This window comes from Pseudophryne corroboree, chromosome 3 (assembly GCF_028390025.1).
Source record: "Pseudophryne corroboree isolate aPseCor3 chromosome 3, aPseCor3.hap2, whole genome shotgun sequence".
NCBI lineage: Eukaryota > Metazoa > Chordata > Amphibia > Anura > Myobatrachidae > Pseudophryne > Pseudophryne corroboree.
This window is the reverse complement of record NC_086446.1, coordinates 116,887,139-116,904,638: the sequence shown is the minus strand read 5'-3', so window position 1 is coordinate 116,904,638 and position 17,500 is coordinate 116,887,139. Positions and strand designations below refer to the sequence as shown.

The 17,500-nt window shown below is 41.5% G+C and overlaps 61 non-coding genes and 17 pseudogenes across 61 annotated transcripts in view; all 78 read left to right on the top strand.

Annotated features, from left to right (window-relative positions):
* Positions 1-44: 44 nt before the first annotated feature.
* LOC135063600 (5S ribosomal RNA) lies at positions 45-163 on the top strand. Its single transcript, XR_010249926.1, has one exon. It is a non-coding gene; the product is annotated as a 5S ribosomal RNA (ribosomal RNA).
* Positions 164-270: 107 nt separating this feature from the next.
* On the top strand, positions 271-389 carry LOC135065384 (5S ribosomal RNA). Its single transcript, XR_010251666.1, has one exon. It is a non-coding gene; the product is annotated as a 5S ribosomal RNA (ribosomal RNA).
* Positions 390-496: 107 nt separating this feature from the next.
* On the top strand, positions 497-615 carry LOC134901061 (5S ribosomal RNA). Its single transcript, XR_010174557.1, has one exon. It is a non-coding gene; the product is annotated as a 5S ribosomal RNA (ribosomal RNA).
* A 107-nt stretch (positions 616-722) lies between these two features.
* On the top strand, positions 723-841 carry LOC135069007 (5S ribosomal RNA). The gene has a single exon (XR_010255198.1). It is a non-coding gene; the product is annotated as a 5S ribosomal RNA (ribosomal RNA).
* Positions 842-948: 107 nt separating this feature from the next.
* On the top strand, positions 949-1,067 carry LOC135063399 (5S ribosomal RNA). The gene has a single exon (XR_010249732.1). It is a non-coding gene; the product is annotated as a 5S ribosomal RNA (ribosomal RNA).
* Positions 1,068-1,174: 107 nt separating this feature from the next.
* On the top strand, positions 1,175-1,293 carry LOC135063870 (5S ribosomal RNA). Its single transcript, XR_010250191.1, has one exon. It is a non-coding gene; the product is annotated as a 5S ribosomal RNA (ribosomal RNA).
* A 107-nt stretch (positions 1,294-1,400) lies between these two features.
* LOC135063599 (5S ribosomal RNA) lies at positions 1,401-1,519 on the top strand. The gene has a single exon (XR_010249925.1). It is a non-coding gene; the product is annotated as a 5S ribosomal RNA (ribosomal RNA).
* Positions 1,520-1,626: 107 nt separating this feature from the next.
* On the top strand, positions 1,627-1,745 carry LOC135063469 (5S ribosomal RNA). The gene has a single exon (XR_010249799.1). It is a non-coding gene; the product is annotated as a 5S ribosomal RNA (ribosomal RNA).
* Positions 1,746-1,852: 107 nt separating this feature from the next.
* Positions 1,853-1,971, top strand: LOC135058309 (5S ribosomal RNA). Its single transcript, XR_010244740.1, has one exon. It is a non-coding gene; the product is annotated as a 5S ribosomal RNA (ribosomal RNA).
* Positions 1,972-2,078: 107 nt separating this feature from the next.
* On the top strand, positions 2,079-2,197 carry LOC135070826 (5S ribosomal RNA). Its single transcript, XR_010256977.1, has one exon. It is a non-coding gene; the product is annotated as a 5S ribosomal RNA (ribosomal RNA).
* A 107-nt stretch (positions 2,198-2,304) lies between these two features.
* Positions 2,305-2,423, top strand: LOC135061371 (5S ribosomal RNA). The gene has a single exon (XR_010247754.1). It is a non-coding gene; the product is annotated as a 5S ribosomal RNA (ribosomal RNA).
* Positions 2,424-2,530: 107 nt separating this feature from the next.
* On the top strand, positions 2,531-2,649 carry LOC135063598 (5S ribosomal RNA). Its single transcript, XR_010249924.1, has one exon. It is a non-coding gene; the product is annotated as a 5S ribosomal RNA (ribosomal RNA).
* Positions 2,650-2,756: 107 nt separating this feature from the next.
* LOC135060283 (5S ribosomal RNA) lies at positions 2,757-2,875 on the top strand. The gene has a single exon (XR_010246673.1). It is a non-coding gene; the product is annotated as a 5S ribosomal RNA (ribosomal RNA).
* Positions 2,876-2,982: 107 nt separating this feature from the next.
* LOC135062724 (5S ribosomal RNA) lies at positions 2,983-3,101 on the top strand. Its single transcript, XR_010249070.1, has one exon. It is a non-coding gene; the product is annotated as a 5S ribosomal RNA (ribosomal RNA).
* A 107-nt stretch (positions 3,102-3,208) lies between these two features.
* Positions 3,209-3,327, top strand: LOC135070471 (5S ribosomal RNA). Its single transcript, XR_010256636.1, has one exon. It is a non-coding gene; the product is annotated as a 5S ribosomal RNA (ribosomal RNA).
* A 107-nt stretch (positions 3,328-3,434) lies between these two features.
* Positions 3,435-3,553, top strand: LOC135060281 (5S ribosomal RNA). Its single transcript, XR_010246671.1, has one exon. It is a non-coding gene; the product is annotated as a 5S ribosomal RNA (ribosomal RNA).
* A 107-nt stretch (positions 3,554-3,660) lies between these two features.
* Positions 3,661-3,779, top strand: LOC135062931 (5S ribosomal RNA). The gene has a single exon (XR_010249274.1). It is a non-coding gene; the product is annotated as a 5S ribosomal RNA (ribosomal RNA).
* A 107-nt stretch (positions 3,780-3,886) lies between these two features.
* Positions 3,887-4,004, top strand: LOC135065668 (5S ribosomal RNA). The gene has a single exon (XR_010251942.1). It is a non-coding gene; the product is annotated as a 5S ribosomal RNA (ribosomal RNA).
* A 107-nt stretch (positions 4,005-4,111) lies between these two features.
* Positions 4,112-4,230, top strand: LOC135061131 (5S ribosomal RNA). Its single transcript, XR_010247522.1, has one exon. It is a non-coding gene; the product is annotated as a 5S ribosomal RNA (ribosomal RNA).
* Positions 4,231-4,337: 107 nt separating this feature from the next.
* Positions 4,338-4,456, top strand: LOC134889419 (5S ribosomal RNA; annotated as a pseudogene).
* Positions 4,457-4,563: 107 nt separating this feature from the next.
* On the top strand, positions 4,564-4,682 carry LOC135058351 (5S ribosomal RNA). Its single transcript, XR_010244782.1, has one exon. It is a non-coding gene; the product is annotated as a 5S ribosomal RNA (ribosomal RNA).
* A 107-nt stretch (positions 4,683-4,789) lies between these two features.
* Positions 4,790-4,908, top strand: LOC134886081 (5S ribosomal RNA). The gene has a single exon (XR_010170176.1). It is a non-coding gene; the product is annotated as a 5S ribosomal RNA (ribosomal RNA).
* A 107-nt stretch (positions 4,909-5,015) lies between these two features.
* LOC134901118 (5S ribosomal RNA) lies at positions 5,016-5,134 on the top strand. Its single transcript, XR_010174611.1, has one exon. It is a non-coding gene; the product is annotated as a 5S ribosomal RNA (ribosomal RNA).
* A 107-nt stretch (positions 5,135-5,241) lies between these two features.
* On the top strand, positions 5,242-5,360 carry LOC135066483 (5S ribosomal RNA). Its single transcript, XR_010252730.1, has one exon. It is a non-coding gene; the product is annotated as a 5S ribosomal RNA (ribosomal RNA).
* Positions 5,361-5,467: 107 nt separating this feature from the next.
* LOC134885490 (5S ribosomal RNA) lies at positions 5,468-5,586 on the top strand. Its single transcript, XR_010169602.1, has one exon. It is a non-coding gene; the product is annotated as a 5S ribosomal RNA (ribosomal RNA).
* A 107-nt stretch (positions 5,587-5,693) lies between these two features.
* LOC135064752 (5S ribosomal RNA) lies at positions 5,694-5,812 on the top strand. The gene has a single exon (XR_010251053.1). It is a non-coding gene; the product is annotated as a 5S ribosomal RNA (ribosomal RNA).
* A 107-nt stretch (positions 5,813-5,919) lies between these two features.
* LOC135063398 (5S ribosomal RNA) lies at positions 5,920-6,038 on the top strand. Its single transcript, XR_010249731.1, has one exon. It is a non-coding gene; the product is annotated as a 5S ribosomal RNA (ribosomal RNA).
* A 107-nt stretch (positions 6,039-6,145) lies between these two features.
* LOC134885422 (5S ribosomal RNA) lies at positions 6,146-6,264 on the top strand. The gene has a single exon (XR_010169536.1). It is a non-coding gene; the product is annotated as a 5S ribosomal RNA (ribosomal RNA).
* A 107-nt stretch (positions 6,265-6,371) lies between these two features.
* Positions 6,372-6,491, top strand: LOC134888440 (5S ribosomal RNA; annotated as a pseudogene).
* A 107-nt stretch (positions 6,492-6,598) lies between these two features.
* Positions 6,599-6,717, top strand: LOC134887775 (5S ribosomal RNA; annotated as a pseudogene).
* A 107-nt stretch (positions 6,718-6,824) lies between these two features.
* On the top strand, positions 6,825-6,943 carry LOC135058340 (5S ribosomal RNA). Its single transcript, XR_010244771.1, has one exon. It is a non-coding gene; the product is annotated as a 5S ribosomal RNA (ribosomal RNA).
* A 107-nt stretch (positions 6,944-7,050) lies between these two features.
* Positions 7,051-7,170, top strand: LOC134893436 (5S ribosomal RNA; annotated as a pseudogene).
* Positions 7,171-7,277: 107 nt separating this feature from the next.
* On the top strand, positions 7,278-7,396 carry LOC135070649 (5S ribosomal RNA). The gene has a single exon (XR_010256805.1). It is a non-coding gene; the product is annotated as a 5S ribosomal RNA (ribosomal RNA).
* Positions 7,397-7,503: 107 nt separating this feature from the next.
* LOC134900203 (5S ribosomal RNA) lies at positions 7,504-7,622 on the top strand. The gene has a single exon (XR_010173718.1). It is a non-coding gene; the product is annotated as a 5S ribosomal RNA (ribosomal RNA).
* Positions 7,623-7,729: 107 nt separating this feature from the next.
* Positions 7,730-7,848, top strand: LOC134885488 (5S ribosomal RNA). Its single transcript, XR_010169600.1, has one exon. It is a non-coding gene; the product is annotated as a 5S ribosomal RNA (ribosomal RNA).
* A 107-nt stretch (positions 7,849-7,955) lies between these two features.
* LOC135064751 (5S ribosomal RNA) lies at positions 7,956-8,074 on the top strand. The gene has a single exon (XR_010251052.1). It is a non-coding gene; the product is annotated as a 5S ribosomal RNA (ribosomal RNA).
* A 107-nt stretch (positions 8,075-8,181) lies between these two features.
* Positions 8,182-8,301, top strand: LOC134891970 (5S ribosomal RNA; annotated as a pseudogene).
* Positions 8,302-8,408: 107 nt separating this feature from the next.
* LOC134889342 (5S ribosomal RNA) lies at positions 8,409-8,527 on the top strand (annotated as a pseudogene).
* Positions 8,528-8,634: 107 nt separating this feature from the next.
* LOC134889593 (5S ribosomal RNA) lies at positions 8,635-8,753 on the top strand (annotated as a pseudogene).
* A 107-nt stretch (positions 8,754-8,860) lies between these two features.
* LOC135059327 (5S ribosomal RNA) lies at positions 8,861-8,979 on the top strand. Its single transcript, XR_010245734.1, has one exon. It is a non-coding gene; the product is annotated as a 5S ribosomal RNA (ribosomal RNA).
* Positions 8,980-9,086: 107 nt separating this feature from the next.
* Positions 9,087-9,205, top strand: LOC134886951 (5S ribosomal RNA; annotated as a pseudogene).
* Positions 9,206-9,312: 107 nt separating this feature from the next.
* Positions 9,313-9,431, top strand: LOC135058329 (5S ribosomal RNA). The gene has a single exon (XR_010244759.1). It is a non-coding gene; the product is annotated as a 5S ribosomal RNA (ribosomal RNA).
* Positions 9,432-9,538: 107 nt separating this feature from the next.
* On the top strand, positions 9,539-9,657 carry LOC134888004 (5S ribosomal RNA; annotated as a pseudogene).
* Positions 9,658-9,764: 107 nt separating this feature from the next.
* Positions 9,765-9,883, top strand: LOC134901116 (5S ribosomal RNA). The gene has a single exon (XR_010174609.1). It is a non-coding gene; the product is annotated as a 5S ribosomal RNA (ribosomal RNA).
* Positions 9,884-9,990: 107 nt separating this feature from the next.
* LOC134900202 (5S ribosomal RNA) lies at positions 9,991-10,109 on the top strand. Its single transcript, XR_010173717.1, has one exon. It is a non-coding gene; the product is annotated as a 5S ribosomal RNA (ribosomal RNA).
* A 107-nt stretch (positions 10,110-10,216) lies between these two features.
* On the top strand, positions 10,217-10,335 carry LOC134885487 (5S ribosomal RNA). The gene has a single exon (XR_010169599.1). It is a non-coding gene; the product is annotated as a 5S ribosomal RNA (ribosomal RNA).
* A 107-nt stretch (positions 10,336-10,442) lies between these two features.
* Positions 10,443-10,561, top strand: LOC135058501 (5S ribosomal RNA). The gene has a single exon (XR_010244928.1). It is a non-coding gene; the product is annotated as a 5S ribosomal RNA (ribosomal RNA).
* Positions 10,562-10,668: 107 nt separating this feature from the next.
* On the top strand, positions 10,669-10,787 carry LOC134888887 (5S ribosomal RNA; annotated as a pseudogene).
* Positions 10,788-10,894: 107 nt separating this feature from the next.
* Positions 10,895-11,013, top strand: LOC134900906 (5S ribosomal RNA). The gene has a single exon (XR_010174407.1). It is a non-coding gene; the product is annotated as a 5S ribosomal RNA (ribosomal RNA).
* A 107-nt stretch (positions 11,014-11,120) lies between these two features.
* Positions 11,121-11,239, top strand: LOC134889033 (5S ribosomal RNA; annotated as a pseudogene).
* A 107-nt stretch (positions 11,240-11,346) lies between these two features.
* On the top strand, positions 11,347-11,465 carry LOC135064973 (5S ribosomal RNA). The gene has a single exon (XR_010251268.1). It is a non-coding gene; the product is annotated as a 5S ribosomal RNA (ribosomal RNA).
* Positions 11,466-11,572: 107 nt separating this feature from the next.
* Positions 11,573-11,691, top strand: LOC134885344 (5S ribosomal RNA). The gene has a single exon (XR_010169460.1). It is a non-coding gene; the product is annotated as a 5S ribosomal RNA (ribosomal RNA).
* A 107-nt stretch (positions 11,692-11,798) lies between these two features.
* On the top strand, positions 11,799-11,918 carry LOC135065373 (5S ribosomal RNA). The gene has a single exon (XR_010251655.1). It is a non-coding gene; the product is annotated as a 5S ribosomal RNA (ribosomal RNA).
* Positions 11,919-12,025: 107 nt separating this feature from the next.
* On the top strand, positions 12,026-12,144 carry LOC134886950 (5S ribosomal RNA; annotated as a pseudogene).
* A 107-nt stretch (positions 12,145-12,251) lies between these two features.
* Positions 12,252-12,370, top strand: LOC135058318 (5S ribosomal RNA). Its single transcript, XR_010244748.1, has one exon. It is a non-coding gene; the product is annotated as a 5S ribosomal RNA (ribosomal RNA).
* A 107-nt stretch (positions 12,371-12,477) lies between these two features.
* LOC134886456 (5S ribosomal RNA) lies at positions 12,478-12,596 on the top strand. Its single transcript, XR_010170538.1, has one exon. It is a non-coding gene; the product is annotated as a 5S ribosomal RNA (ribosomal RNA).
* Positions 12,597-12,703: 107 nt separating this feature from the next.
* LOC134901115 (5S ribosomal RNA) lies at positions 12,704-12,822 on the top strand. Its single transcript, XR_010174608.1, has one exon. It is a non-coding gene; the product is annotated as a 5S ribosomal RNA (ribosomal RNA).
* Positions 12,823-12,929: 107 nt separating this feature from the next.
* LOC135063507 (5S ribosomal RNA) lies at positions 12,930-13,048 on the top strand. The gene has a single exon (XR_010249835.1). It is a non-coding gene; the product is annotated as a 5S ribosomal RNA (ribosomal RNA).
* Positions 13,049-13,155: 107 nt separating this feature from the next.
* On the top strand, positions 13,156-13,274 carry LOC135060333 (5S ribosomal RNA). The gene has a single exon (XR_010246728.1). It is a non-coding gene; the product is annotated as a 5S ribosomal RNA (ribosomal RNA).
* Positions 13,275-13,381: 107 nt separating this feature from the next.
* Positions 13,382-13,500, top strand: LOC135068569 (5S ribosomal RNA). Its single transcript, XR_010254765.1, has one exon. It is a non-coding gene; the product is annotated as a 5S ribosomal RNA (ribosomal RNA).
* A 107-nt stretch (positions 13,501-13,607) lies between these two features.
* On the top strand, positions 13,608-13,727 carry LOC134891969 (5S ribosomal RNA; annotated as a pseudogene).
* A 107-nt stretch (positions 13,728-13,834) lies between these two features.
* On the top strand, positions 13,835-13,953 carry LOC134884675 (5S ribosomal RNA). Its single transcript, XR_010168813.1, has one exon. It is a non-coding gene; the product is annotated as a 5S ribosomal RNA (ribosomal RNA).
* A 107-nt stretch (positions 13,954-14,060) lies between these two features.
* On the top strand, positions 14,061-14,179 carry LOC135059558 (5S ribosomal RNA). The gene has a single exon (XR_010245960.1). It is a non-coding gene; the product is annotated as a 5S ribosomal RNA (ribosomal RNA).
* A 107-nt stretch (positions 14,180-14,286) lies between these two features.
* On the top strand, positions 14,287-14,405 carry LOC134889032 (5S ribosomal RNA; annotated as a pseudogene).
* Positions 14,406-14,512: 107 nt separating this feature from the next.
* Positions 14,513-14,631, top strand: LOC134885343 (5S ribosomal RNA). Its single transcript, XR_010169459.1, has one exon. It is a non-coding gene; the product is annotated as a 5S ribosomal RNA (ribosomal RNA).
* A 107-nt stretch (positions 14,632-14,738) lies between these two features.
* LOC134900201 (5S ribosomal RNA) lies at positions 14,739-14,857 on the top strand. The gene has a single exon (XR_010173716.1). It is a non-coding gene; the product is annotated as a 5S ribosomal RNA (ribosomal RNA).
* A 107-nt stretch (positions 14,858-14,964) lies between these two features.
* On the top strand, positions 14,965-15,083 carry LOC134886949 (5S ribosomal RNA; annotated as a pseudogene).
* Positions 15,084-15,190: 107 nt separating this feature from the next.
* Positions 15,191-15,309, top strand: LOC135058306 (5S ribosomal RNA). The gene has a single exon (XR_010244737.1). It is a non-coding gene; the product is annotated as a 5S ribosomal RNA (ribosomal RNA).
* A 107-nt stretch (positions 15,310-15,416) lies between these two features.
* On the top strand, positions 15,417-15,535 carry LOC134886455 (5S ribosomal RNA). The gene has a single exon (XR_010170537.1). It is a non-coding gene; the product is annotated as a 5S ribosomal RNA (ribosomal RNA).
* Positions 15,536-15,642: 107 nt separating this feature from the next.
* LOC134901114 (5S ribosomal RNA) lies at positions 15,643-15,761 on the top strand. Its single transcript, XR_010174607.1, has one exon. It is a non-coding gene; the product is annotated as a 5S ribosomal RNA (ribosomal RNA).
* A 107-nt stretch (positions 15,762-15,868) lies between these two features.
* LOC134885486 (5S ribosomal RNA) lies at positions 15,869-15,987 on the top strand. Its single transcript, XR_010169598.1, has one exon. It is a non-coding gene; the product is annotated as a 5S ribosomal RNA (ribosomal RNA).
* A 107-nt stretch (positions 15,988-16,094) lies between these two features.
* On the top strand, positions 16,095-16,213 carry LOC134885820 (5S ribosomal RNA). Its single transcript, XR_010169924.1, has one exon. It is a non-coding gene; the product is annotated as a 5S ribosomal RNA (ribosomal RNA).
* Positions 16,214-16,320: 107 nt separating this feature from the next.
* LOC134891968 (5S ribosomal RNA) lies at positions 16,321-16,440 on the top strand (annotated as a pseudogene).
* A 107-nt stretch (positions 16,441-16,547) lies between these two features.
* LOC134884674 (5S ribosomal RNA) lies at positions 16,548-16,666 on the top strand. The gene has a single exon (XR_010168812.1). It is a non-coding gene; the product is annotated as a 5S ribosomal RNA (ribosomal RNA).
* Positions 16,667-16,773: 107 nt separating this feature from the next.
* Positions 16,774-16,892, top strand: LOC135058457 (5S ribosomal RNA). The gene has a single exon (XR_010244886.1). It is a non-coding gene; the product is annotated as a 5S ribosomal RNA (ribosomal RNA).
* Positions 16,893-16,999: 107 nt separating this feature from the next.
* Positions 17,000-17,118, top strand: LOC134889414 (5S ribosomal RNA; annotated as a pseudogene).
* Positions 17,119-17,225: 107 nt separating this feature from the next.
* On the top strand, positions 17,226-17,344 carry LOC134900904 (5S ribosomal RNA). Its single transcript, XR_010174405.1, has one exon. It is a non-coding gene; the product is annotated as a 5S ribosomal RNA (ribosomal RNA).
* A 107-nt stretch (positions 17,345-17,451) lies between these two features.
* The window catches only part of LOC134900199 (5S ribosomal RNA), a 119-nt gene continuing 70 nt past the window's right edge, over positions 17,452-17,500 (top strand). The window contains exon 1 of the ribosomal RNA XR_010173714.1: positions 17,452-17,500. This exon is cut by the window's right edge and continues 70 nt beyond it. This is a non-coding gene — a ribosomal RNA (5S ribosomal RNA).

Here is a 17,500-nt window from a genome sequence, read left to right as displayed (position 1 = left end):
CAGTAGTTAGAAGTAGAAACGTTCTAACAGAAACCACAAAGCTCATCTACAGCCACACCACACTGGATACGCCCAATCTCATCTGATCTTGGAAGCTAAGCAGTGTTGGGCCTGGTTAATACTTGGATGGGAGACCACCTGGGAATACAAGGTGCTGTAGATATTTTTATACTGCCAACACCGTTCTGTTGATGCATTCCATTTTCAAACGTATTCATTTATGAACCAGTAGTTAGAAGTAGAAAAGTTCTAACAGAAACCATAAAGCTCATCTACAGCAACACCACACTGGATACGCCCAATCTCATCTGATCTTGGAAGCTAAGCAGTGTTGGGCCTGGTTAGTACTTGGATGGGAGTCCACCTGGGAATACAAGGTGCTGTAGATAATTTTATACTGCCAACACCGTTCTGTTGATGCATTCTATTTTAAAACGTATTCATTTATGAACCAGTAGTTAGAAGTAGAAAAGTTCTAACAGAAACCACAACGCTCATCTACAGCCACACCACACTGGATACGCCCAATCTCATCTGATCTTGGAAGCTAAGCAGTGTTGGGCCTGGTTAGTACTTGGGTGGGAGACCACCTGGGAATACAAGGTGCTGTAGATATTTTTATACTGCCATCACAGTTCTGTTGATGCATTCCATTTTCAAACGTATTCATTTATGAACCAGTAGTTAGAAGTAGAAAAGTTCTAACAGAAACCATGAAGCTCATCTACAGCCACACCACACTGGATACGCCCAATCTCATCTGATCTTGGAAGCTAAGCAGTGTTGGGCCTGGTTAGTATTTGGACGGGAGACCACCTGGGAATACAAGGTGCTGTAGATATTTTTATACTGCCAACACCGTTCTGTTGATGCATTCCATTTTCAAACGTATTCATTTATGAACCAGTAGTTAGAAGTAGAAAAGTTCTAACAGAAACCATGAAGCTCATCTACAGCCACACCACACTGGATACGCCCAATCTCATCTGATCTTGGAAGCTAAGCAGTGTTGGGCCTGGTTAGTACTTGGATGGGAGACCACCTGGGAATACAAGGTGCTGCAGATAATTTTATACTGCCATCACCGTTCTGTTGATGCATTCCATTTTAAAACGTATTCATTTATGAACCAGTAGTTAGAAGTAGAAAAGTTCTAACAGAAACCACAAAGCTCATCTACAGCCACACCACACTGGATACGCCCAATCTCATCTGATCTTGGAAGCTAAGCAGTATTGGGCCTGGTTAGTACTTGGATGGGAGACCACCTGGGAATACAAGGTGCTGTAGATATTGTTATACTGCCAACACCGTTCTGTTGATGCATTCCATTTTCAAATGTATTCATTTATGAACCAGTAGTTAGAAGTAGAAAAGTTCTAACAGAAACCACAAAGCTCATCTACAGCCACACCACACTGGATACGCCCAATCTCATCTGATCTTGGAAGCTAAGCAGTGTTGGGCCTGGTTAATACTTGGATGGGAGACCACCTGGGAATACAAGGTGCTGTAGATATTTTTATACTGCCAACACCGTTCTGTTGATGCATTCCATTTTCAAACGTTTTCATTTATGAACCAGTAGTTAGAAGTAGAAAAGTTCTAACAGAAACCATAAAGCTCATCTACAGCCACACCACACTGGATACGCCCAATCTCATCTGATCTTGGAAGCTAAGCAGTGTTGGGCCTGGTTAGTACTTGGATGGGAGTCCACCTGGGAATGCAAGGTGCTGTAGATAATTTTATACTGCCAACACTGTTCTGTTGATGCATTCCATTTTAAAACATATTCATTTATGAACCAGTAGTTAGAAGTAGAAAAGTTCTAACAGAAACCATAAAGTTCATCTACAGCCACACCACATTGGATACGCCCAATCTCATCTGATCTTGGAAGCTAAGCAGTGTTGGGCCTGGTTAGTACTTGGATGGGAGACCACCTGGGAATACAAGGTGCTGTAGATATTTTTATACTGCCAACACCGTTCTGTTGATGCATTCCATCTTCAAACGTATTCATTTATGAACCAGTAGTTAGAAGTAGAAAAGTTCTAACAGAAACCAGAAAGTTCATCTACAGCAACACCACACTGGATACGCCCAATCTCATCTGATCTTGGAATCTAAGCAGTGTTGGGCCTGGTTAGTACTTGGATGGGAGACCACCTGGGAATACAAGGTGCTGTAGATATTTTTATACTGCCAACACCGTTCTGTTGATGCATTCCATTTTCAAACGTATTCATTTATGAACCAGTAGTTAGAAGTAGAAAAGTTCTAACAGAAACCACAAAGCTCATCTACAGCCGCACCACACTGGATACGCCCAATCTCATCTGATCTTGGAAGCTAAGCAGTGTTGGGCCTGGTTAGTACTTGGATGGGAGACCACCTGGGAATACAAGGTGCTGTAGATATTTTTATACTGCCAACACCGTTCTGTTGATGCATTCCATTTTCAAACGTATTCATTTATGAACCAGTAGTTAGAAGTAGAAAAGTTCTAACAGAAACCACAAAGCTCATCTACAGCCACACCACACTGGATACGCCCAATCTCATCTGATCTTGGAAGCTAAGCAGTGTTGGGCCTGGTTAATACTTGGATGGGAGACCACCTGGGAATACAAGGTGCTGTAGATATTTTTATACTGCCAACACCGTTCTGTTGATGCATTCCATTTTCAAACGTATTCATTTATGAACCAGTAGTTAGAAGTAGAAAAGTTCTAACAGAAACCATAAAGCTCATCTACAGCCACACCACACTGGATACGCCCAATCTCATCTGATCTTGGAAGCTAAGCAGTGTTGGGCCTGGTTAGTACTTGGATGGGAGTCCACCTGGGAATACAAGGTGCTGTAGATAATTTTATACTGCCAACACCGTTCTGTTGATGCATTCCATTTTAAAACGTATTCATTTATGAACCAGTAGTTAGAAGTAGAAAAGTTCTAACAGAAACCACGAAGTTCATCTGCAGCCACACCACATTGGATACGCCCAATCTCATCTGATCTTGGAAGCTAAGCAGTGTTGGGCCTGGTTAGTACTTGGATGGGAGACCACCTGGGAATACAAGGTGCTGTAGATATTTTTATACTGCCAACACCGTTCTGTTGATGCATTCCATTTTCAAACGTATTCATTTATGAACCAGTAGTTAGAAGTAGAAAAGTTCTAACAGAAACCACAAGGCTCATCTACAGCCACACCAGACTGGATACGCCCAATCTCATCTGATCTTGGAAGCTAAGCAGTGTTGGGCCTGGTTAGTACTTGGATGGGAGACCACCAGGGAATACAAGGTGCTGTAGATATTTTTATACTGCCAACACCGTTCTGTTGATGCATTCCATTTTCAAACGTATTCATTTATGAACCAGTAGTTAGAAGTAGAAAAGTACTAACAGAAACCATAAAGCTCATCTACAGCCACACCACACTGGATACGCCCAATCTCATCTGATCTTGGAAGCTAAGCAGTGTTGGGCCTGGTTAGTACTTGGATGGGAGTCCACCTGGGAATACAAGGTGCTGTAGATAATTTTATACAGCCAACACCGTTCTGTTGATGCATTCCATTTTAAAATGTATTTATTTATGAACCAGTAGTTAGAAGTAGAAAAGTTCTAACAGAAACCACAAAGTTCATCTACAGCCACACCACATTGGATACGCCCAATCTCATCTGATCTTGGAAGCTAAGCAGTGTTGGGCCTGGTTAGTACTTGGATGGGAAACCACCTGGGAATACAAGGTGCTGTAGATATTTTTATACTGCCAACACCGTTCTGTTGATGCATTCCATTTTCAAACGTATTCATTTATGAACCAGTAGTTAGTAGTAGAAAAGTTCTAACAGAAACCACAAAGCTCATCTACAGCCACACCACACTGGATACGCCCAATCTCATCTGATCTTGGAAGCTAAGCAGTGTTGGGCTGGTTAGTACTTGGATGGGAGACCACCTGGGAATACAAGGTGCTGTAGATATTTTTATACTGCCAACACCGTTCTGTTGATGCATTCCATTTTCAAACGTATTCATTTATGAACCAGTAGTTAGAAGTAGAAAAGTTCTAACAGAAACCACAAAGCTCATCTACAGCCACACCACACTGGATACGCCCAATCTCATCTGATCTTGGAAGCTAAGCAGTGTTGGGCCTGGATAGTACTTGGATGGGAGTCCACCTGGGAATACAAGGTGCTGTAGATAATTTTATACTGCCAACACCGTTCTGTTGATGCATTCCATTTTAAAACGTGTTCATTTATGAACCAGTAGTTAGAAGTAGAAAAGTTCTAACAGAAACCACAAAGTTCATCTACAGCCACACCACATTGGATACGCCCAAGCTCATCTGATCTTGGAAGTTAAGCAGTGTTGGGCCTGGTTAGTATTTGGATGGGAGACCACCTGGGAATACAAGGTGCTGTAGAAATTTTTATACTACCAACACCGTTCTGTTGATGCATTCCATTTTCAAACTTATTCATTTATGAACCAGTAGTTAGAAGTAGAAAAGTACTAACAGAAACCATAAAGCTCTTCTACAGCCACACCACACTGGATACGCCCAATCTCATCTGATCTTGGAAGCTAAGCAGTGTTGGGCCTGGTTAGTACTTGGATGGGAGACCACCTGGGAATACTAGGTGCTGTAGATAATTTTATACTGCCAACACCGTTCTGTTGATGCATTCCATTTTAAAACTTATTCATTTATGAACCAGTAGTTAGAAGTAGAAAAGTTCTAACAGAAACCAGAAAGCTCATCTACAGCAACACCACACTGGATACGCCCAATCTCATATGATCTTGGAAGCTAAGCAGTGTTGGGCCTGGTTAGTACTTGGATGGGAGACCACCTGGGAAGACAAGGTGCTGAAGATATTTTTATACTGTCAACACCGTTCTGTTGATGCATTCCATTTTCAAACCTATTCATTTATGAATCAGTAGTTAGAAGTAGAAAAGTTCTAACAGAAACCACAAAGCTCATCTACAGCCACACCACACTGGATACACCCAATCTCATCTGATCTTGGAAGCAAAGCAGTGTTGGGCCTGGTTAGTACTTGGATGGGAGACCACCTGGGAATACAAGGTGCTGTAGATATTTTTATACTGCCAACACCGTTCTGTTGATGCATTCCATTTTCAAATGTATTCATTTATGAACCAGTAGTTAGAAGTAGAAAAGTTCTAACAGAAACTGCAAAGCTCATCTACAGCCACACCACACTGGATACGCCCAATCACATCTGATCTTGGAAGCTAAGCAGTGTTGGCCCTGGTTAGTACTTGGATGGGAGACCACCTGGGAATACAAGGTGCTGTAGATATTTTTATACTGCCAACACCGTTCTGTTGATGCATTCCATTTTCAAACGTATTCATTTATGAAACAGTAGTTAGAAGTAGAAAAGTTCTAACAGAAACCACAAAGCTCATCTACAGCCACACCACACTGGATATGCCCAATCTCATCTGATCTTGGAAGCTAAGCAGTGTTGGGCCTGGTTAGTACTTGGATTGGAGACCACCTGGGAATACAAGGTGCTGTAGATAATTTTATACTGCCAACACCGTTCTGTTGATGCATTCCATTATAAAATGTATTCATTTATGAACCAGTAGTTAGAAGTAGAAAAGTTCTAACAGAAACCAGAAAGTTCATCTACAGCAACACCACACTGGATACGCCCAATCTCATCTGATCTTGGAAGCTAAGCAGTGTTGGGCCTGGTTAGTACTTGGATGGGATACCACCTGGGAATACAAGGTGCTGTAGATATTTTTATACTACCAACACCGTTCTGTTGATGCATTCCATTTTCAAACGTATTCATTTATGAACCAGTAGTTAGAAGTAGAAAAGTTCTAACAGAAACCATGAAGCTCATCTACAGCCACACCACACTGGATACGCCCAATCTCATCTGATCTTGGAAGCTAAGCAGTGTTGGGCCTGGTTAGTACTTGGATGGGAGACCACCTGGGAATACAAGGTGCTGCAGATAATTTTATACTGCCATCACCGTTCTGTTGATGCATTCCATTTTAAAACATATTCATTTATGAACCAATAGTTAGAAGTAGAAAAGTTCTAACAGAAACCACAAAGCTCATGTACAGCCACACCACACTGGATACGCCCAATCTCATCTGATCTTGGAAGCTAAGCAGTATTGGGCCTGGTTAGTACTTGGATGGGAGACCACCTGGGAATACAAGGTGCTGTAGATATTGTTATACTGCCAACACCGTTCTGTTGATGCATTCCATTTTCAAATGTATTCATTTATGAACCAGTAGTTAGAAGTAGAAAAGTTCTAACAGAAACCACACAATTCATCTACAGCCACACCACACTGGATACGCCCAATCACATCTGATCTTGGAAGCTAAGCAGTGTTGGTCCTGGTCAGTACTTGGATGGGAGACCACCTGGGAATACATAGGTGCTGTAGATATTTTTATACTGCCAACACTGTTCTGTTGATGCATTCCATTTTCAAACGTATTCATTTATGAACCAGTAGTTAGAAGTAGAAAAGTTCTAACAGAAACCACACAGTTCATCTACAGCCACACCACACTGGATACGCCCAATCACATCTGATCTTGGAAGCTAAGCAGTGTTGGTCCTGGTCAGTACTTGGATGGGAGACCACCTGGGAATACAAGGTGCTGTAGAAATTTTTATACTACCAACACCGTTCTGTTGATGCATTCCATTTTCAAACTTATTCATTTATGAACCAGTAGTTAGAAGTAGAAAAGTACTAACAGAAACCATAAAGCTCTTCTACAGCCACACCACACTGGATACGCCCAATCTCATCTGATCTTGGAAGCTAAGCAGTGTTGGGCCTGGTTAGTACTTGGATGGGAGACCACCTGGGAATACTAGGTGCTGTAGATAATTTTATACTGCCAACACCGTTCTGTTGATGCATTCCATTTTAAAACTTATTCATTTATGAACCAGTAGTTAGAAGTAGAAAAGTTCTAACAGAAACCAGAAAGCTCATCTACAGCAACACCACACTGGATACGCCCAATCTCATATGACTCTTGGAAGCTAAGCAGTGTTGGGCCTGGTTAGTACTTGGATGGGAGACCACCTGGGAATACAAGGTGCTGAAGATATTTTTATACTGCCAACACCGTTCTGTTGATGCATTCCATTTTCAAACCTATTCATTTATGAATCAGTAGTTAGAAGTAGAAAAGTTCTAACAGAAACCACAAAGCTCATCTACAGCCACACCACACTGGATACGCCCATTCTCATCTGATCTTGGAAGCAAAGCAGTGTTGGGCCTGGTTAGTACTTGGATGGGAGACCACCTGGGAATACAAGGTGCTGTAGATATTTTTATACTGCCAACACCGTTCTGTTGATGCATTCCATTTTCAAATGTATTCATTTATGAACCAGTAGTTAGAAGTAGAAAAGTTCTAACAGAAACTGCAAAGCTCATCTACAGCCACACCACACTGGATACGCCCAATCTCATCTGATCTTGGAAGCTAAGCAGTGTTGGGCCTGGTTAGTACTTGGATGGGAGACCACCTGGGAATACAAGGTGCTGTAGATATTTTTATACTGCCAACACCGTTCTGTTGATGCATTCCATTTTCAAACGTATTCATTTATGAAACAGTAGTTAGAAGTAGAAAAGTTCTAACAGAAACCGCAAAGCTCATCTACAGCCACACCACACTGGATATGCCCAATCTCATCTGATCTTGGAAGCTAAGCAGTGTTGGGCCTGGTTAGTACTTGGATTGGAGACCACCTGGGAATACAAGGTGCTGTAGATAATTTTATACTGCCAACACCGTTCTGTTGATGCATTCCATTATAAAATGTATTCATTTATGAACCAGTAGTTAGAAGTAGAAAAGTTCTAACAGAAACCAGAAAGTTCATCTACAGCAACACCACACTGGATACGCCCAATCTCATCTGATCTTGGAAGCTAAGCAGTGTTGGGCCTGGTTAGTACTTGGATGGGATACCACCTGGGAATACAAGGTGCTGTAGATATTTTTATACTACCAACACCGTTCTGTTGATGCATTCCATTTGCAAACGTATTCATTTATGAACCAGTAGTTAGAAGTAGAAAAGTACTAACAGAAACCATAAAGCTCTTCTACAGCCACACCACACTGGATATGCCCAATCTCATCTGATCTTGGAAGCTAAGCAGTGTTGGTCCTGGTCAGTACTTGGATGGGAGACCACCTGGGAATACATAGGTGCTGTAGATATTTTTATACTGCCAACACTGTTCTGTTGATGCATTCCATTTTCAAACGTATTCATTTATGAACCAGTAGTTAGAAGTAGAAAAGTTCTAACAGAAACCACAAAGCTCATCTACAGCCACACCATACTGGATACGCCCAAACTCACCTGATCTTGGAAGCTAAGCAGTGTTGGGCTTGGTTAGTACTTGGATGGGAGACCACCTGGGAATACAAGGTGCTGTAGATATTTTTATACTGCCTACACCGTTCTGTTGATGCATTCCATTTTCAAATGCATTCATTTATGAACCAGTAGTTAGAAGTAGAAAAGTTCTAACAGAAACTGCAAAGCTCATCTACAGCCACATCACACTGGATACGCCCAATCTCATCTGATCTTGGAAGCTAAGCAGTGTTGGGCCTGGTTAGTACTTGAATGGGAAACCACCTGGGAATACAAGGTGCTGAAGATATTTTTATACTGCCAACACCGTTCTGTTGATGCATTCCATTTTCAAACCTATTCATTTATGAACCATTAGTTAGAAGTAGAAAAGTTCTAACAGAAACCACAAAGCTCATCTACAGCCACACCACACTGGATACGCCCAATCTCATCTGATCTTGGAAGCTAAGCAGTGTTGGGCCTGGTTAGTACTTGGATGGGAGACCTCCTGGGAATACAAGGTGCTGTAGATATTTTTATACTGCCAACACCGTTCTGTTGATGCATTCCATTTTAAAACGTGTTCATTTATGAACCAGTAGTTAGAAGTAGAAAAGTTCTAACAGAAACCACAAAGTTCATCTACAGCCACACCACATTGGATACGCCCAAGCTCATCTGATCTTGGAAGCTAAGCAGTGTTGGGCCTGGTTAGTACTTGGATGGGAGACCACCTGGGAATACAAGGTGCTGTAGAAATTTTTATACTACCAACACCGTTCTGTTGATGCATTCCATTTTCAAACTTATTCATTTATGAACCAGTAGTTAGAAGTAGAAAAGTACTAACAGAAACCATAAAGCTCTTCTACAGCCACACCACACTGGATACGCCCAATCTCATCTGATCTTGGAAGCTAAGCAGTGTTGGGCCTGGTTAGTACTTGGATGGGAGACCACCTGGGAATACTAGGTGCTGTAGATAATTTTATACTGCCAACACCGTTCTGTTGATGCATTCCATTTTAAAACTTATTCATTTATGAACCAGTAGTTAGAAGTAGAAAAGTTCTAACAGAAACCAGAAAGCTCATCTACAGCAACACCACACTGGATACGCCCAATCTCATATGATCTTGGAAGCTAAGCAGTGTCGGGCCTGGTTAGTACTTGGATGGGAGACCACCTGGGAATACAAGGTGCTGAAGATATTTTTATACTGCCAACACCGTTCTGTTGATGCATTCCATTTTCAAACCTATTCATTTATGAATCAGTAGTTAGAAGTAGAAAAGTTCTAACAGAAACCACAAAGCTCATCTACAGCCACACCACACTGGATACACCCAATCTCATCTGATCTTGGAAGCAAAGCAGTGTTGGGCCTGGTTAGTACTTGGATGGGAGACCACCTGGGAATACAAGGTGCTGTAGATATTTTTATACTGCCAACACCGTTCTGTTGATGCATTCCATTTTCAAATGTATTCATTTATGAACCAGTAGTTAGAAGTAGAAAAGTTCTAACAGAAACTGCAAAGCTCATCTACAGCCACACCACACTGGATACGCCCAATCTCATCTGATCTTGGAAGCTAAGCAGTGTTGGGCCTGGTTAGTACTTGGATGGGAGACCACCTGGGAATACAAGGTGCTGTAGATATTTTTATACTGCCAACACCGTTCTGTTGATGCATTCCATTTTCAAACGTATTCATTTATGAAACAGTAGTTAGAAGTAGAAAAGTTCTAACAGAAACCACAAAGCTCATCTACAGCCACACCACACTGGATATGCCCAATCTCATCTGATCTTGGAAGCTAAGCAGTGTTGGGCCTGGTTAGTACTTGGATTGGAGACCACCTGGGAATACAAGGTGCTGTAGATAATTTTATACTGCCAACACCGTTCTGTTGATGCATTCCATTATAAAATGTATTCATTTATGAACCAGTAGTTAGAAGTAGAAAAGTTCTAACAGAAACCAGAAAGTTCATCTACAGCAACACCACACTGGATACGCCCAATCTCATCTGATCTTGGAAGCTAAGCAGTGTTGGGCCTGGTTAGTACTTGGATGGGAGACCACCTGGGAATACTAGGTGCTGTAGATAATTTTATACTGCCAACACTGTTCTGTTGATGCATTCCATTTTCAAACGTATTCATTTATGAACCAGTAGTTAGAAGTAGAAAAGTTCTAACAGAAACCACAAAGCTCATCTACAGCCACACCATACTGGATACGCCCAATCTCACCTGATCTTGGAAGCTAAGCAGTGTTGGACTTGGTTAGTACTTGGATGGGAGACCACCTGGGAATACAAGGTGCTGTAGATATTTTTATACTGCCAACACCGTTCTGTTGATGCATTCCATTTTCAAACGTATTCATTTATGAACCAGTAGTTAGAAGTAGAAAAGTACTAACAGAAACGATAAAGCTCTTCTACAGCCACACCACACTGGATACGCCCAATCTCATCTGATCTTGGAAGATAAGCAGTGTTGGGCCTGGTTAGTACTTGGATGGGAGACCACCTGGGAATACTAGGTGCTGTAGATAATTTTATACTGCCAACACCGTTCTGTTGATGCATTCCATTTTAAAACTTATTCATTTATGAACCAGTAGTTAGAAGTAGAAAAGTTCTAACAGAAACGAGAAAGTTCATCTACAGCAAAACCACACTGGATACGCCCAATCTCATCTGATCTTGGAAGCTAAGCAGTGTTGGGCCTGGTTAGTACTTGAATGGGAAACCACCTGGGAATACAAGGTGCTGAAGATATTTTTATACTGCCAACACCGTTCTGTTGATGCATTCCATTTTCAAACCTATTCATTTATGAACCATTAGTTAGAAGTAGAAAAGTTCTAATAGAAACCACAAAGCTCATCTACAGCCACACCACACTGGATACGCCCAATCTCATCTGATCTTGGAAGCTAAGCAGTGTTGGGCCTGGTTAGTACTTGGATGGGAGACCACCTGGGAATACAAGGTGATGTAGATATTTTTATACTGCCAACACCGTTCTGTTGATGCATTCCATTTTCAAATGCATTCATTTATGAACCAGTAGTTAGAAGTAGAAAAGTTCTAACAGAAACTGCAAAGCTCATCTACAGCCACACCACACTGGATACGCCCAATCTCATCTGATCTTGGAAGCTAAGCAGTGTTGGGCCTGGTTAGTACTTGAATGGGAAACCACCTGGGAATACAAGGTGCTGAAGATATTTTTATACTGCCAACACCGTTCTGTTGATGCATTCCATTTTCAAACCTATTCATTTATGAACCATTAGTTAGAAGTAGAAAAGTTCTAACAGAAACCACAAAGCTCATCTACAGCCACACCACACTGGATACGCCCAATCTCATCTGATCTTGGAAGCTAAGCAGTGTTGGGCCTGTTTAAGTACTTGGATGGGAGACCACCTGGGAATACAAGGTGCTGTAGATATTTTTATACTGCCAACACCGTTCTGTTGATGCATTCCATTTTAAAACGTGTTCATTTATGAACCAGTAGTTAGAAGTAGAAAAGTTCTAACAGAAACCACAAAGTTCATCTACAGCCACACCACATTGGATACGCCCAAGCTCATCTGATCTTGGAAGCTAAGCAGTGTTGGGCCTGGTTAGTACTTGGATGGGAGACCACCTGGGAATACAAGGTGCTGTAGAAATTTTTATACTACCAACACCGTTCTGTTGATGCATTCCATTTTCAAACTTATTCATTTATGAACCAGTAGTTAGAAGTAGAAAAGTACTAACAGAAACCATAAAGCTCTTCTACAGCCACACCACACTGGATACGCCCAATCTCATCTGATCTTGGAAGCTAAGCAGTGTTGGGCCTGGTTAGTACTTGGATGGGAGACCACCTGGGAATACTAGGTGCTGTAGATAATTTTATACTGCCAACACCGTTCTGTTGATGCATTCCATTTTTAAAATTATTCATTTATGAACCAGTAGTTAGAAGTTGAAAAGTTCTAACAGAAACCAGAAAGCTCATCTACAGCAACACCACACTGGATACGCCCAATCTCATATGATCTTGGAAGCTAAGCAGTGTTGGGCCTGGTTAGTACTTGGATGGGAGACCACCTGGGAATACAAGGTGCTGAAGATATTTTTATACTGCCAACACCGTTCTGTTGATGCATTCCATTTTCAAACCTATTCATTTATGAATCAGTAGTTAGAAGTAGAAAAGTTCTAACAGAAACCACAAAGCTCATCTACAGCCACACCACACTGGATACACCCAATCTCATCTGATCTTGGAAGCAAAGCAGTGTTGGGCCTGGTTAGTACTTGGATGGGAGACCACCTGGGAATACAAGGTGCTGTAGATATTTTTATACTGCCAACACCGTTCTGTTGATGCATTCCATTTTCAAATGTATTCATTTATGAACCAGTAGTTAGAAGTAGAAAAGTTCTAACAGAAACTGCAAAGCTCATCTACAGCCACACCACACTGGATACGCCCAATCTCATCTGATCTTGGAAGCTAAGCAGTGTTGGGCCTGGTTAGTACTTGGATGGGAGACCACCTGGAAATACAAGGTGCTGTAGATATTTTTATACTACCAACACCGTTCTGTTGATGCATTCCATTTTCAAACGTATTCATTTATGAAACAGTAGTTAGAAGTAGAAAAGTTCTAACAGAAACCACAAAGCTCATCTACAGCCACACCACACTGGATATGCCCAATCTCATCTGATCTTGGAAGCTAAGCAGTGTTGGGCCTGGTTAGTACTTGGATTGGAGACCACCTGGGAATACCAGGTGCTGTAGATAATTTTATACTGCCAACACCGTTCTGTTGATGCATTCCATTATAAAATGTATTCATTTATGAACCAGTAGTTAGAAGTAGAAAAGTTCTAACAGAAACCAGAAAGTTCATCTACAGCAACACCACACTGGATACGCCCAATCTCATCTGATCTTGGAAGCTAAGCAGTGATGGGCCTGGTTAGTACTTGGATGGGATACCACCTGGGAATACAAGGTGCTGTAGATATTTTTATACTACCAACACCGTTCTGTTGAGGCATTCCATTTTCAAACGTATTCATTTATGAACCAGTAGTTAGAAGTAGAAAAGTACTAACAGAAACCATAAAGCTCTTCTACAGCCACACCACACTGGATATGCCCAATCTCATCTGATCTTGGAAGCTAAGCAGTGTTGGTCCTGGTCAGTACTTGGATGGGAGACCACCTGGGAATACATAGGTGCTGTAGATATTTTTATACTGCCAACACTGTTCTGTTGATGCATTCCATTTTCAAACGTATTCATTTATGAACCAGTAGTTAGAAGTAGAAAAGTTCTAACAGAAACCACAAAGCTCATCTACAGCCACACCATACTGGATACGCCCAATCTCACCTGATCTTGGAAGCTAAGCAGTGTTGGGCTTGGTTAGTACTTGGATGGGAGACCACCTGGGAATACAAGGTGCTGTAGATATTTTTATACTGCCAACACCGTTCTGTTGATGCATTCCATTTTCAAACGTATTCATTTATGAACCAGTAGTTAGAAGTAGAAAAGTACTAACAGAAACGATAAAGCTCTTCTACAGCCACACCACACTGGATACGCCCAATCTCATCTGATCTTGGAAGCTAAGCAGTGTTGGGCCTGGTTAGTACTTGGATGGGAGACCACCTGGGAATACAAGGTGCTGTAGATAATTTTATACTGCCAACACCGTTCTGTTGATGCATTCCATTTTAAAACTTATTCATTTATGAACCAGTAGTTAGAAGTAGAAAAGTTCTAACAGAAACGAGAAAGTTCATCTACAGCAAAACCACACTGGATACGCCCAATCTCATCTGATCTTGGAAGCTAAGCAGTGTTGGGCCTGGTTAGTACTTGAATGGGAAACCACCTGGGAATACAAGGTGCTGAAGATATTTTTATACTGCCAACACCGTTCTGTTGATGCATTCCATTTTCAAATGCATTCATTTATGAACCAGTAGTTAGAAGTAGAAAAGTTCTAACAGAAACTGCAAAGCTCATCTACAGCCACACCACACTGGATACGCCCAATCTCATCTGATCTTGGAAGCTAAGCAGTGTTGGGCCTGGTTAGTACTTGAATGGGAAACCACCTGGGAATACAAGGTGCTGAAGATATTTTTATACTGCCAACACCGTTCTGTTGATGCATTCCATTTTCAAACCTATTCATTTATGAACCATTAGTTAGAAGTAGAAAAGTTCTAACAGAAACCACAAAGCTCATCTACAGCCACACCACACTGGATACGCCCAATCTCATCTGATCTTGGAAGCTAAGCAGTGTTGGGCCTGGTTAGTACTTGGATGGGAGACCACCTGGGAATACAAGGTGCTGTAGATATTTTTATACTGCCAACACCGTTCTGTTGATGCATTCCATTTTAAAACGTGTTCATTTATGAACCAGTAGTTAGAAGTAGAAAAGTTCTAACAGAAACCACAAAGTTCATCTACAGCCACACCACATTGGATACGCCCAAGCTCATCTGATCTTGGAAGCTAAGCAGTGTTGGGCCTGGTTAGTACTTGGATGGGAGACCACCTGGGAATACAAGGTGCTGTAGAAATTTTTATACTACCAACACCGTTCTGTTGATGCATTCCATTTTCAAACTTATTCATTTATGAACCAGTAGTTAGAAGTAGAAAAGTACTAACAGAAACCATAAAGCTCTTCTACAGCCACACCACACTGGATACGCCCAATCTCATCTGATCTTGGAAGCTAAGCAGTGTTGGGCCTGGTTAGTACTTGGATGGGAGACCACCTGGGAATACTAGGTGCTGTAGATAATTTTATACTGCCAACACCGTTCTGTTGATGCATTCCATTTTAAAACGTATTCATTTATGAACCAGTAGTTAGAAGTAGAAAAGTTCTAACAGAAACCAGAAAGCTCATCTACAGCAACACCACACTGGATACGCCCAATCTCATATGATCTTGGAAGCTAAGCAGTGTTGGGCCTGGTTAGTACTTGGATGGGAGACCACCTGGGAATACAAGGTGCTGAAGATATTTTTATACTGCCAACACCGTTCTGTTGATGCATTCCATTTTCAAACCTATTCATTTATGAATCAGTAGTTAGAAGTAGAAAAGTTCTAACAGAAACCACAAAGCTCATCTACAGCCACACCACACTGGATACACCCAATCTCATCTGATCTTGGAAGCAAAGCAGTGTTGGGCCTGGTTAGTACTTGGATGGGAGACCACCTGGGAATACAAGGTGCTGTAGATATTTTTATACTGCCAACACCGTTCTGTTGATGCATTCCATTTTCAAATGTATTCATTTATGAACCAGTAGTTAGAAGTAGAAAAGTTCTAACAGAAACTGCAAAGCTCATCTACAGCCACACCACACTGGATATGCCCAATCTCATCTGATCTTGGAAGCTAAGCAGTGTTGGGCCTGGTTAGTACTTGGATTGGAGACCACCTGGGAATACAAGGTGCTGTAGATAATTTTATACTGCCAACACCGTTCTGTTGATGCATTCCATTATAAAATGTATTCATTTATGAACCAGTAGTTAGAAGTAGAAAAGTTCTAACAGAAACCAGAAAGTTCATCTACAGCAACACCACACTGGATACGCCCAATCTCATCTGATCTTGGAAGCTAAGCAGTGTTGGGCCTGGTTAGTACTTGGATAGGATACCACCTGGGAATACAAGGTGCTGTAGATATTTTTATACTACCAACACCGTTCTGTTGATGCATTCCATTTTCAAACGTATTCATTTATGAACCAGTAGTTAGAAGTAGAAAAGTACTAACAGAAACCATAAAGCTCTTCTACAGCCACACCACACTGGATATGCCCAATCTCATCTGATCTTGGAAGCTAAGCAGTGTTGGTCCTGGTCAGTACTTGGATGGGAGACCACCTGGGAATACATAGGTGCTGTAGATATTTTTATACTGCCAACACTGTTCTGTTGATGCATTCCATTTTCAAACGTATTCATTTATGAACCAGTAGTTAGAAGTAGAAAAGTTCTAACAGAAACCACAAAGCTCATCTACAGCCACACCATACTGGATACGCCCAATCTCACCTGATCTTGGAAGCTAAGCAGTGTTGGGCTTGGTTAGTACTTGGATGGGAGACCACCTGGGAATACAAGGTGCTGTAGATATTTTTATACTGCCAACACCGTTCTGTTGATGCATTCCATTTTCAAACGTATTCATTTATGAACCAGTAGTTAGAAGTAGAAAAGTTCTAACAGAAACCGCAAAGCTCATCTACAGCCACACCACACTGGATACGCCCAATCTCATCTGATCTAGGAAGCTAAGCAGTGTTGGGCCTGGTTAGTACTTGGATGGGAGACCACCTGGGAATACTAGGTGCTGTAGATAATTTTATACTGCCAACACCGTTCTGTTGATGCATTCCATTTTAAAACTTATTCATTTATGAACCAGTAGTTAGAAGTAGAAAAGTTCTAACAGAAACCAGAAAGCTCATCTACAGCAACACCACACTGGATACGCCCAATCTCATCTGATCTTGGAAGATAAGCAGTGTTGGGCCTGGTTAGTACTTGGATGGGAGACCACCTGGGAATACAAGGTGCTGAATATATTTTTATGCTGCCAACACCGTTCTGTTGATGCATTCCATTTTCAAACCTATTCATTTATGAACCAGTAGTTAGAAGTAGAAAAGTTCTAACAGAAACCACAAAGCTCATCTACAGCCACACCACACTGGATACACCCAATCTCATATGATCTTGGAAGCTAAGCAGTGTTGGGCCTGGTTAGTACTTGGATGGGAGACCACCTGGGAATACAAGGTGCTGTAGATATTTTTATACTGCCAACACCGTTCTGTTGATGCATTCCATTTTCAAATGTATTCATTTATGAACCAGTAGTTAGAAGTAGAAAAGTTCTAACAGAAACTGCAAAGCTCATCTACAGCCACACCACACTGGATACGCCCAATCTCATCTGATCTTGGA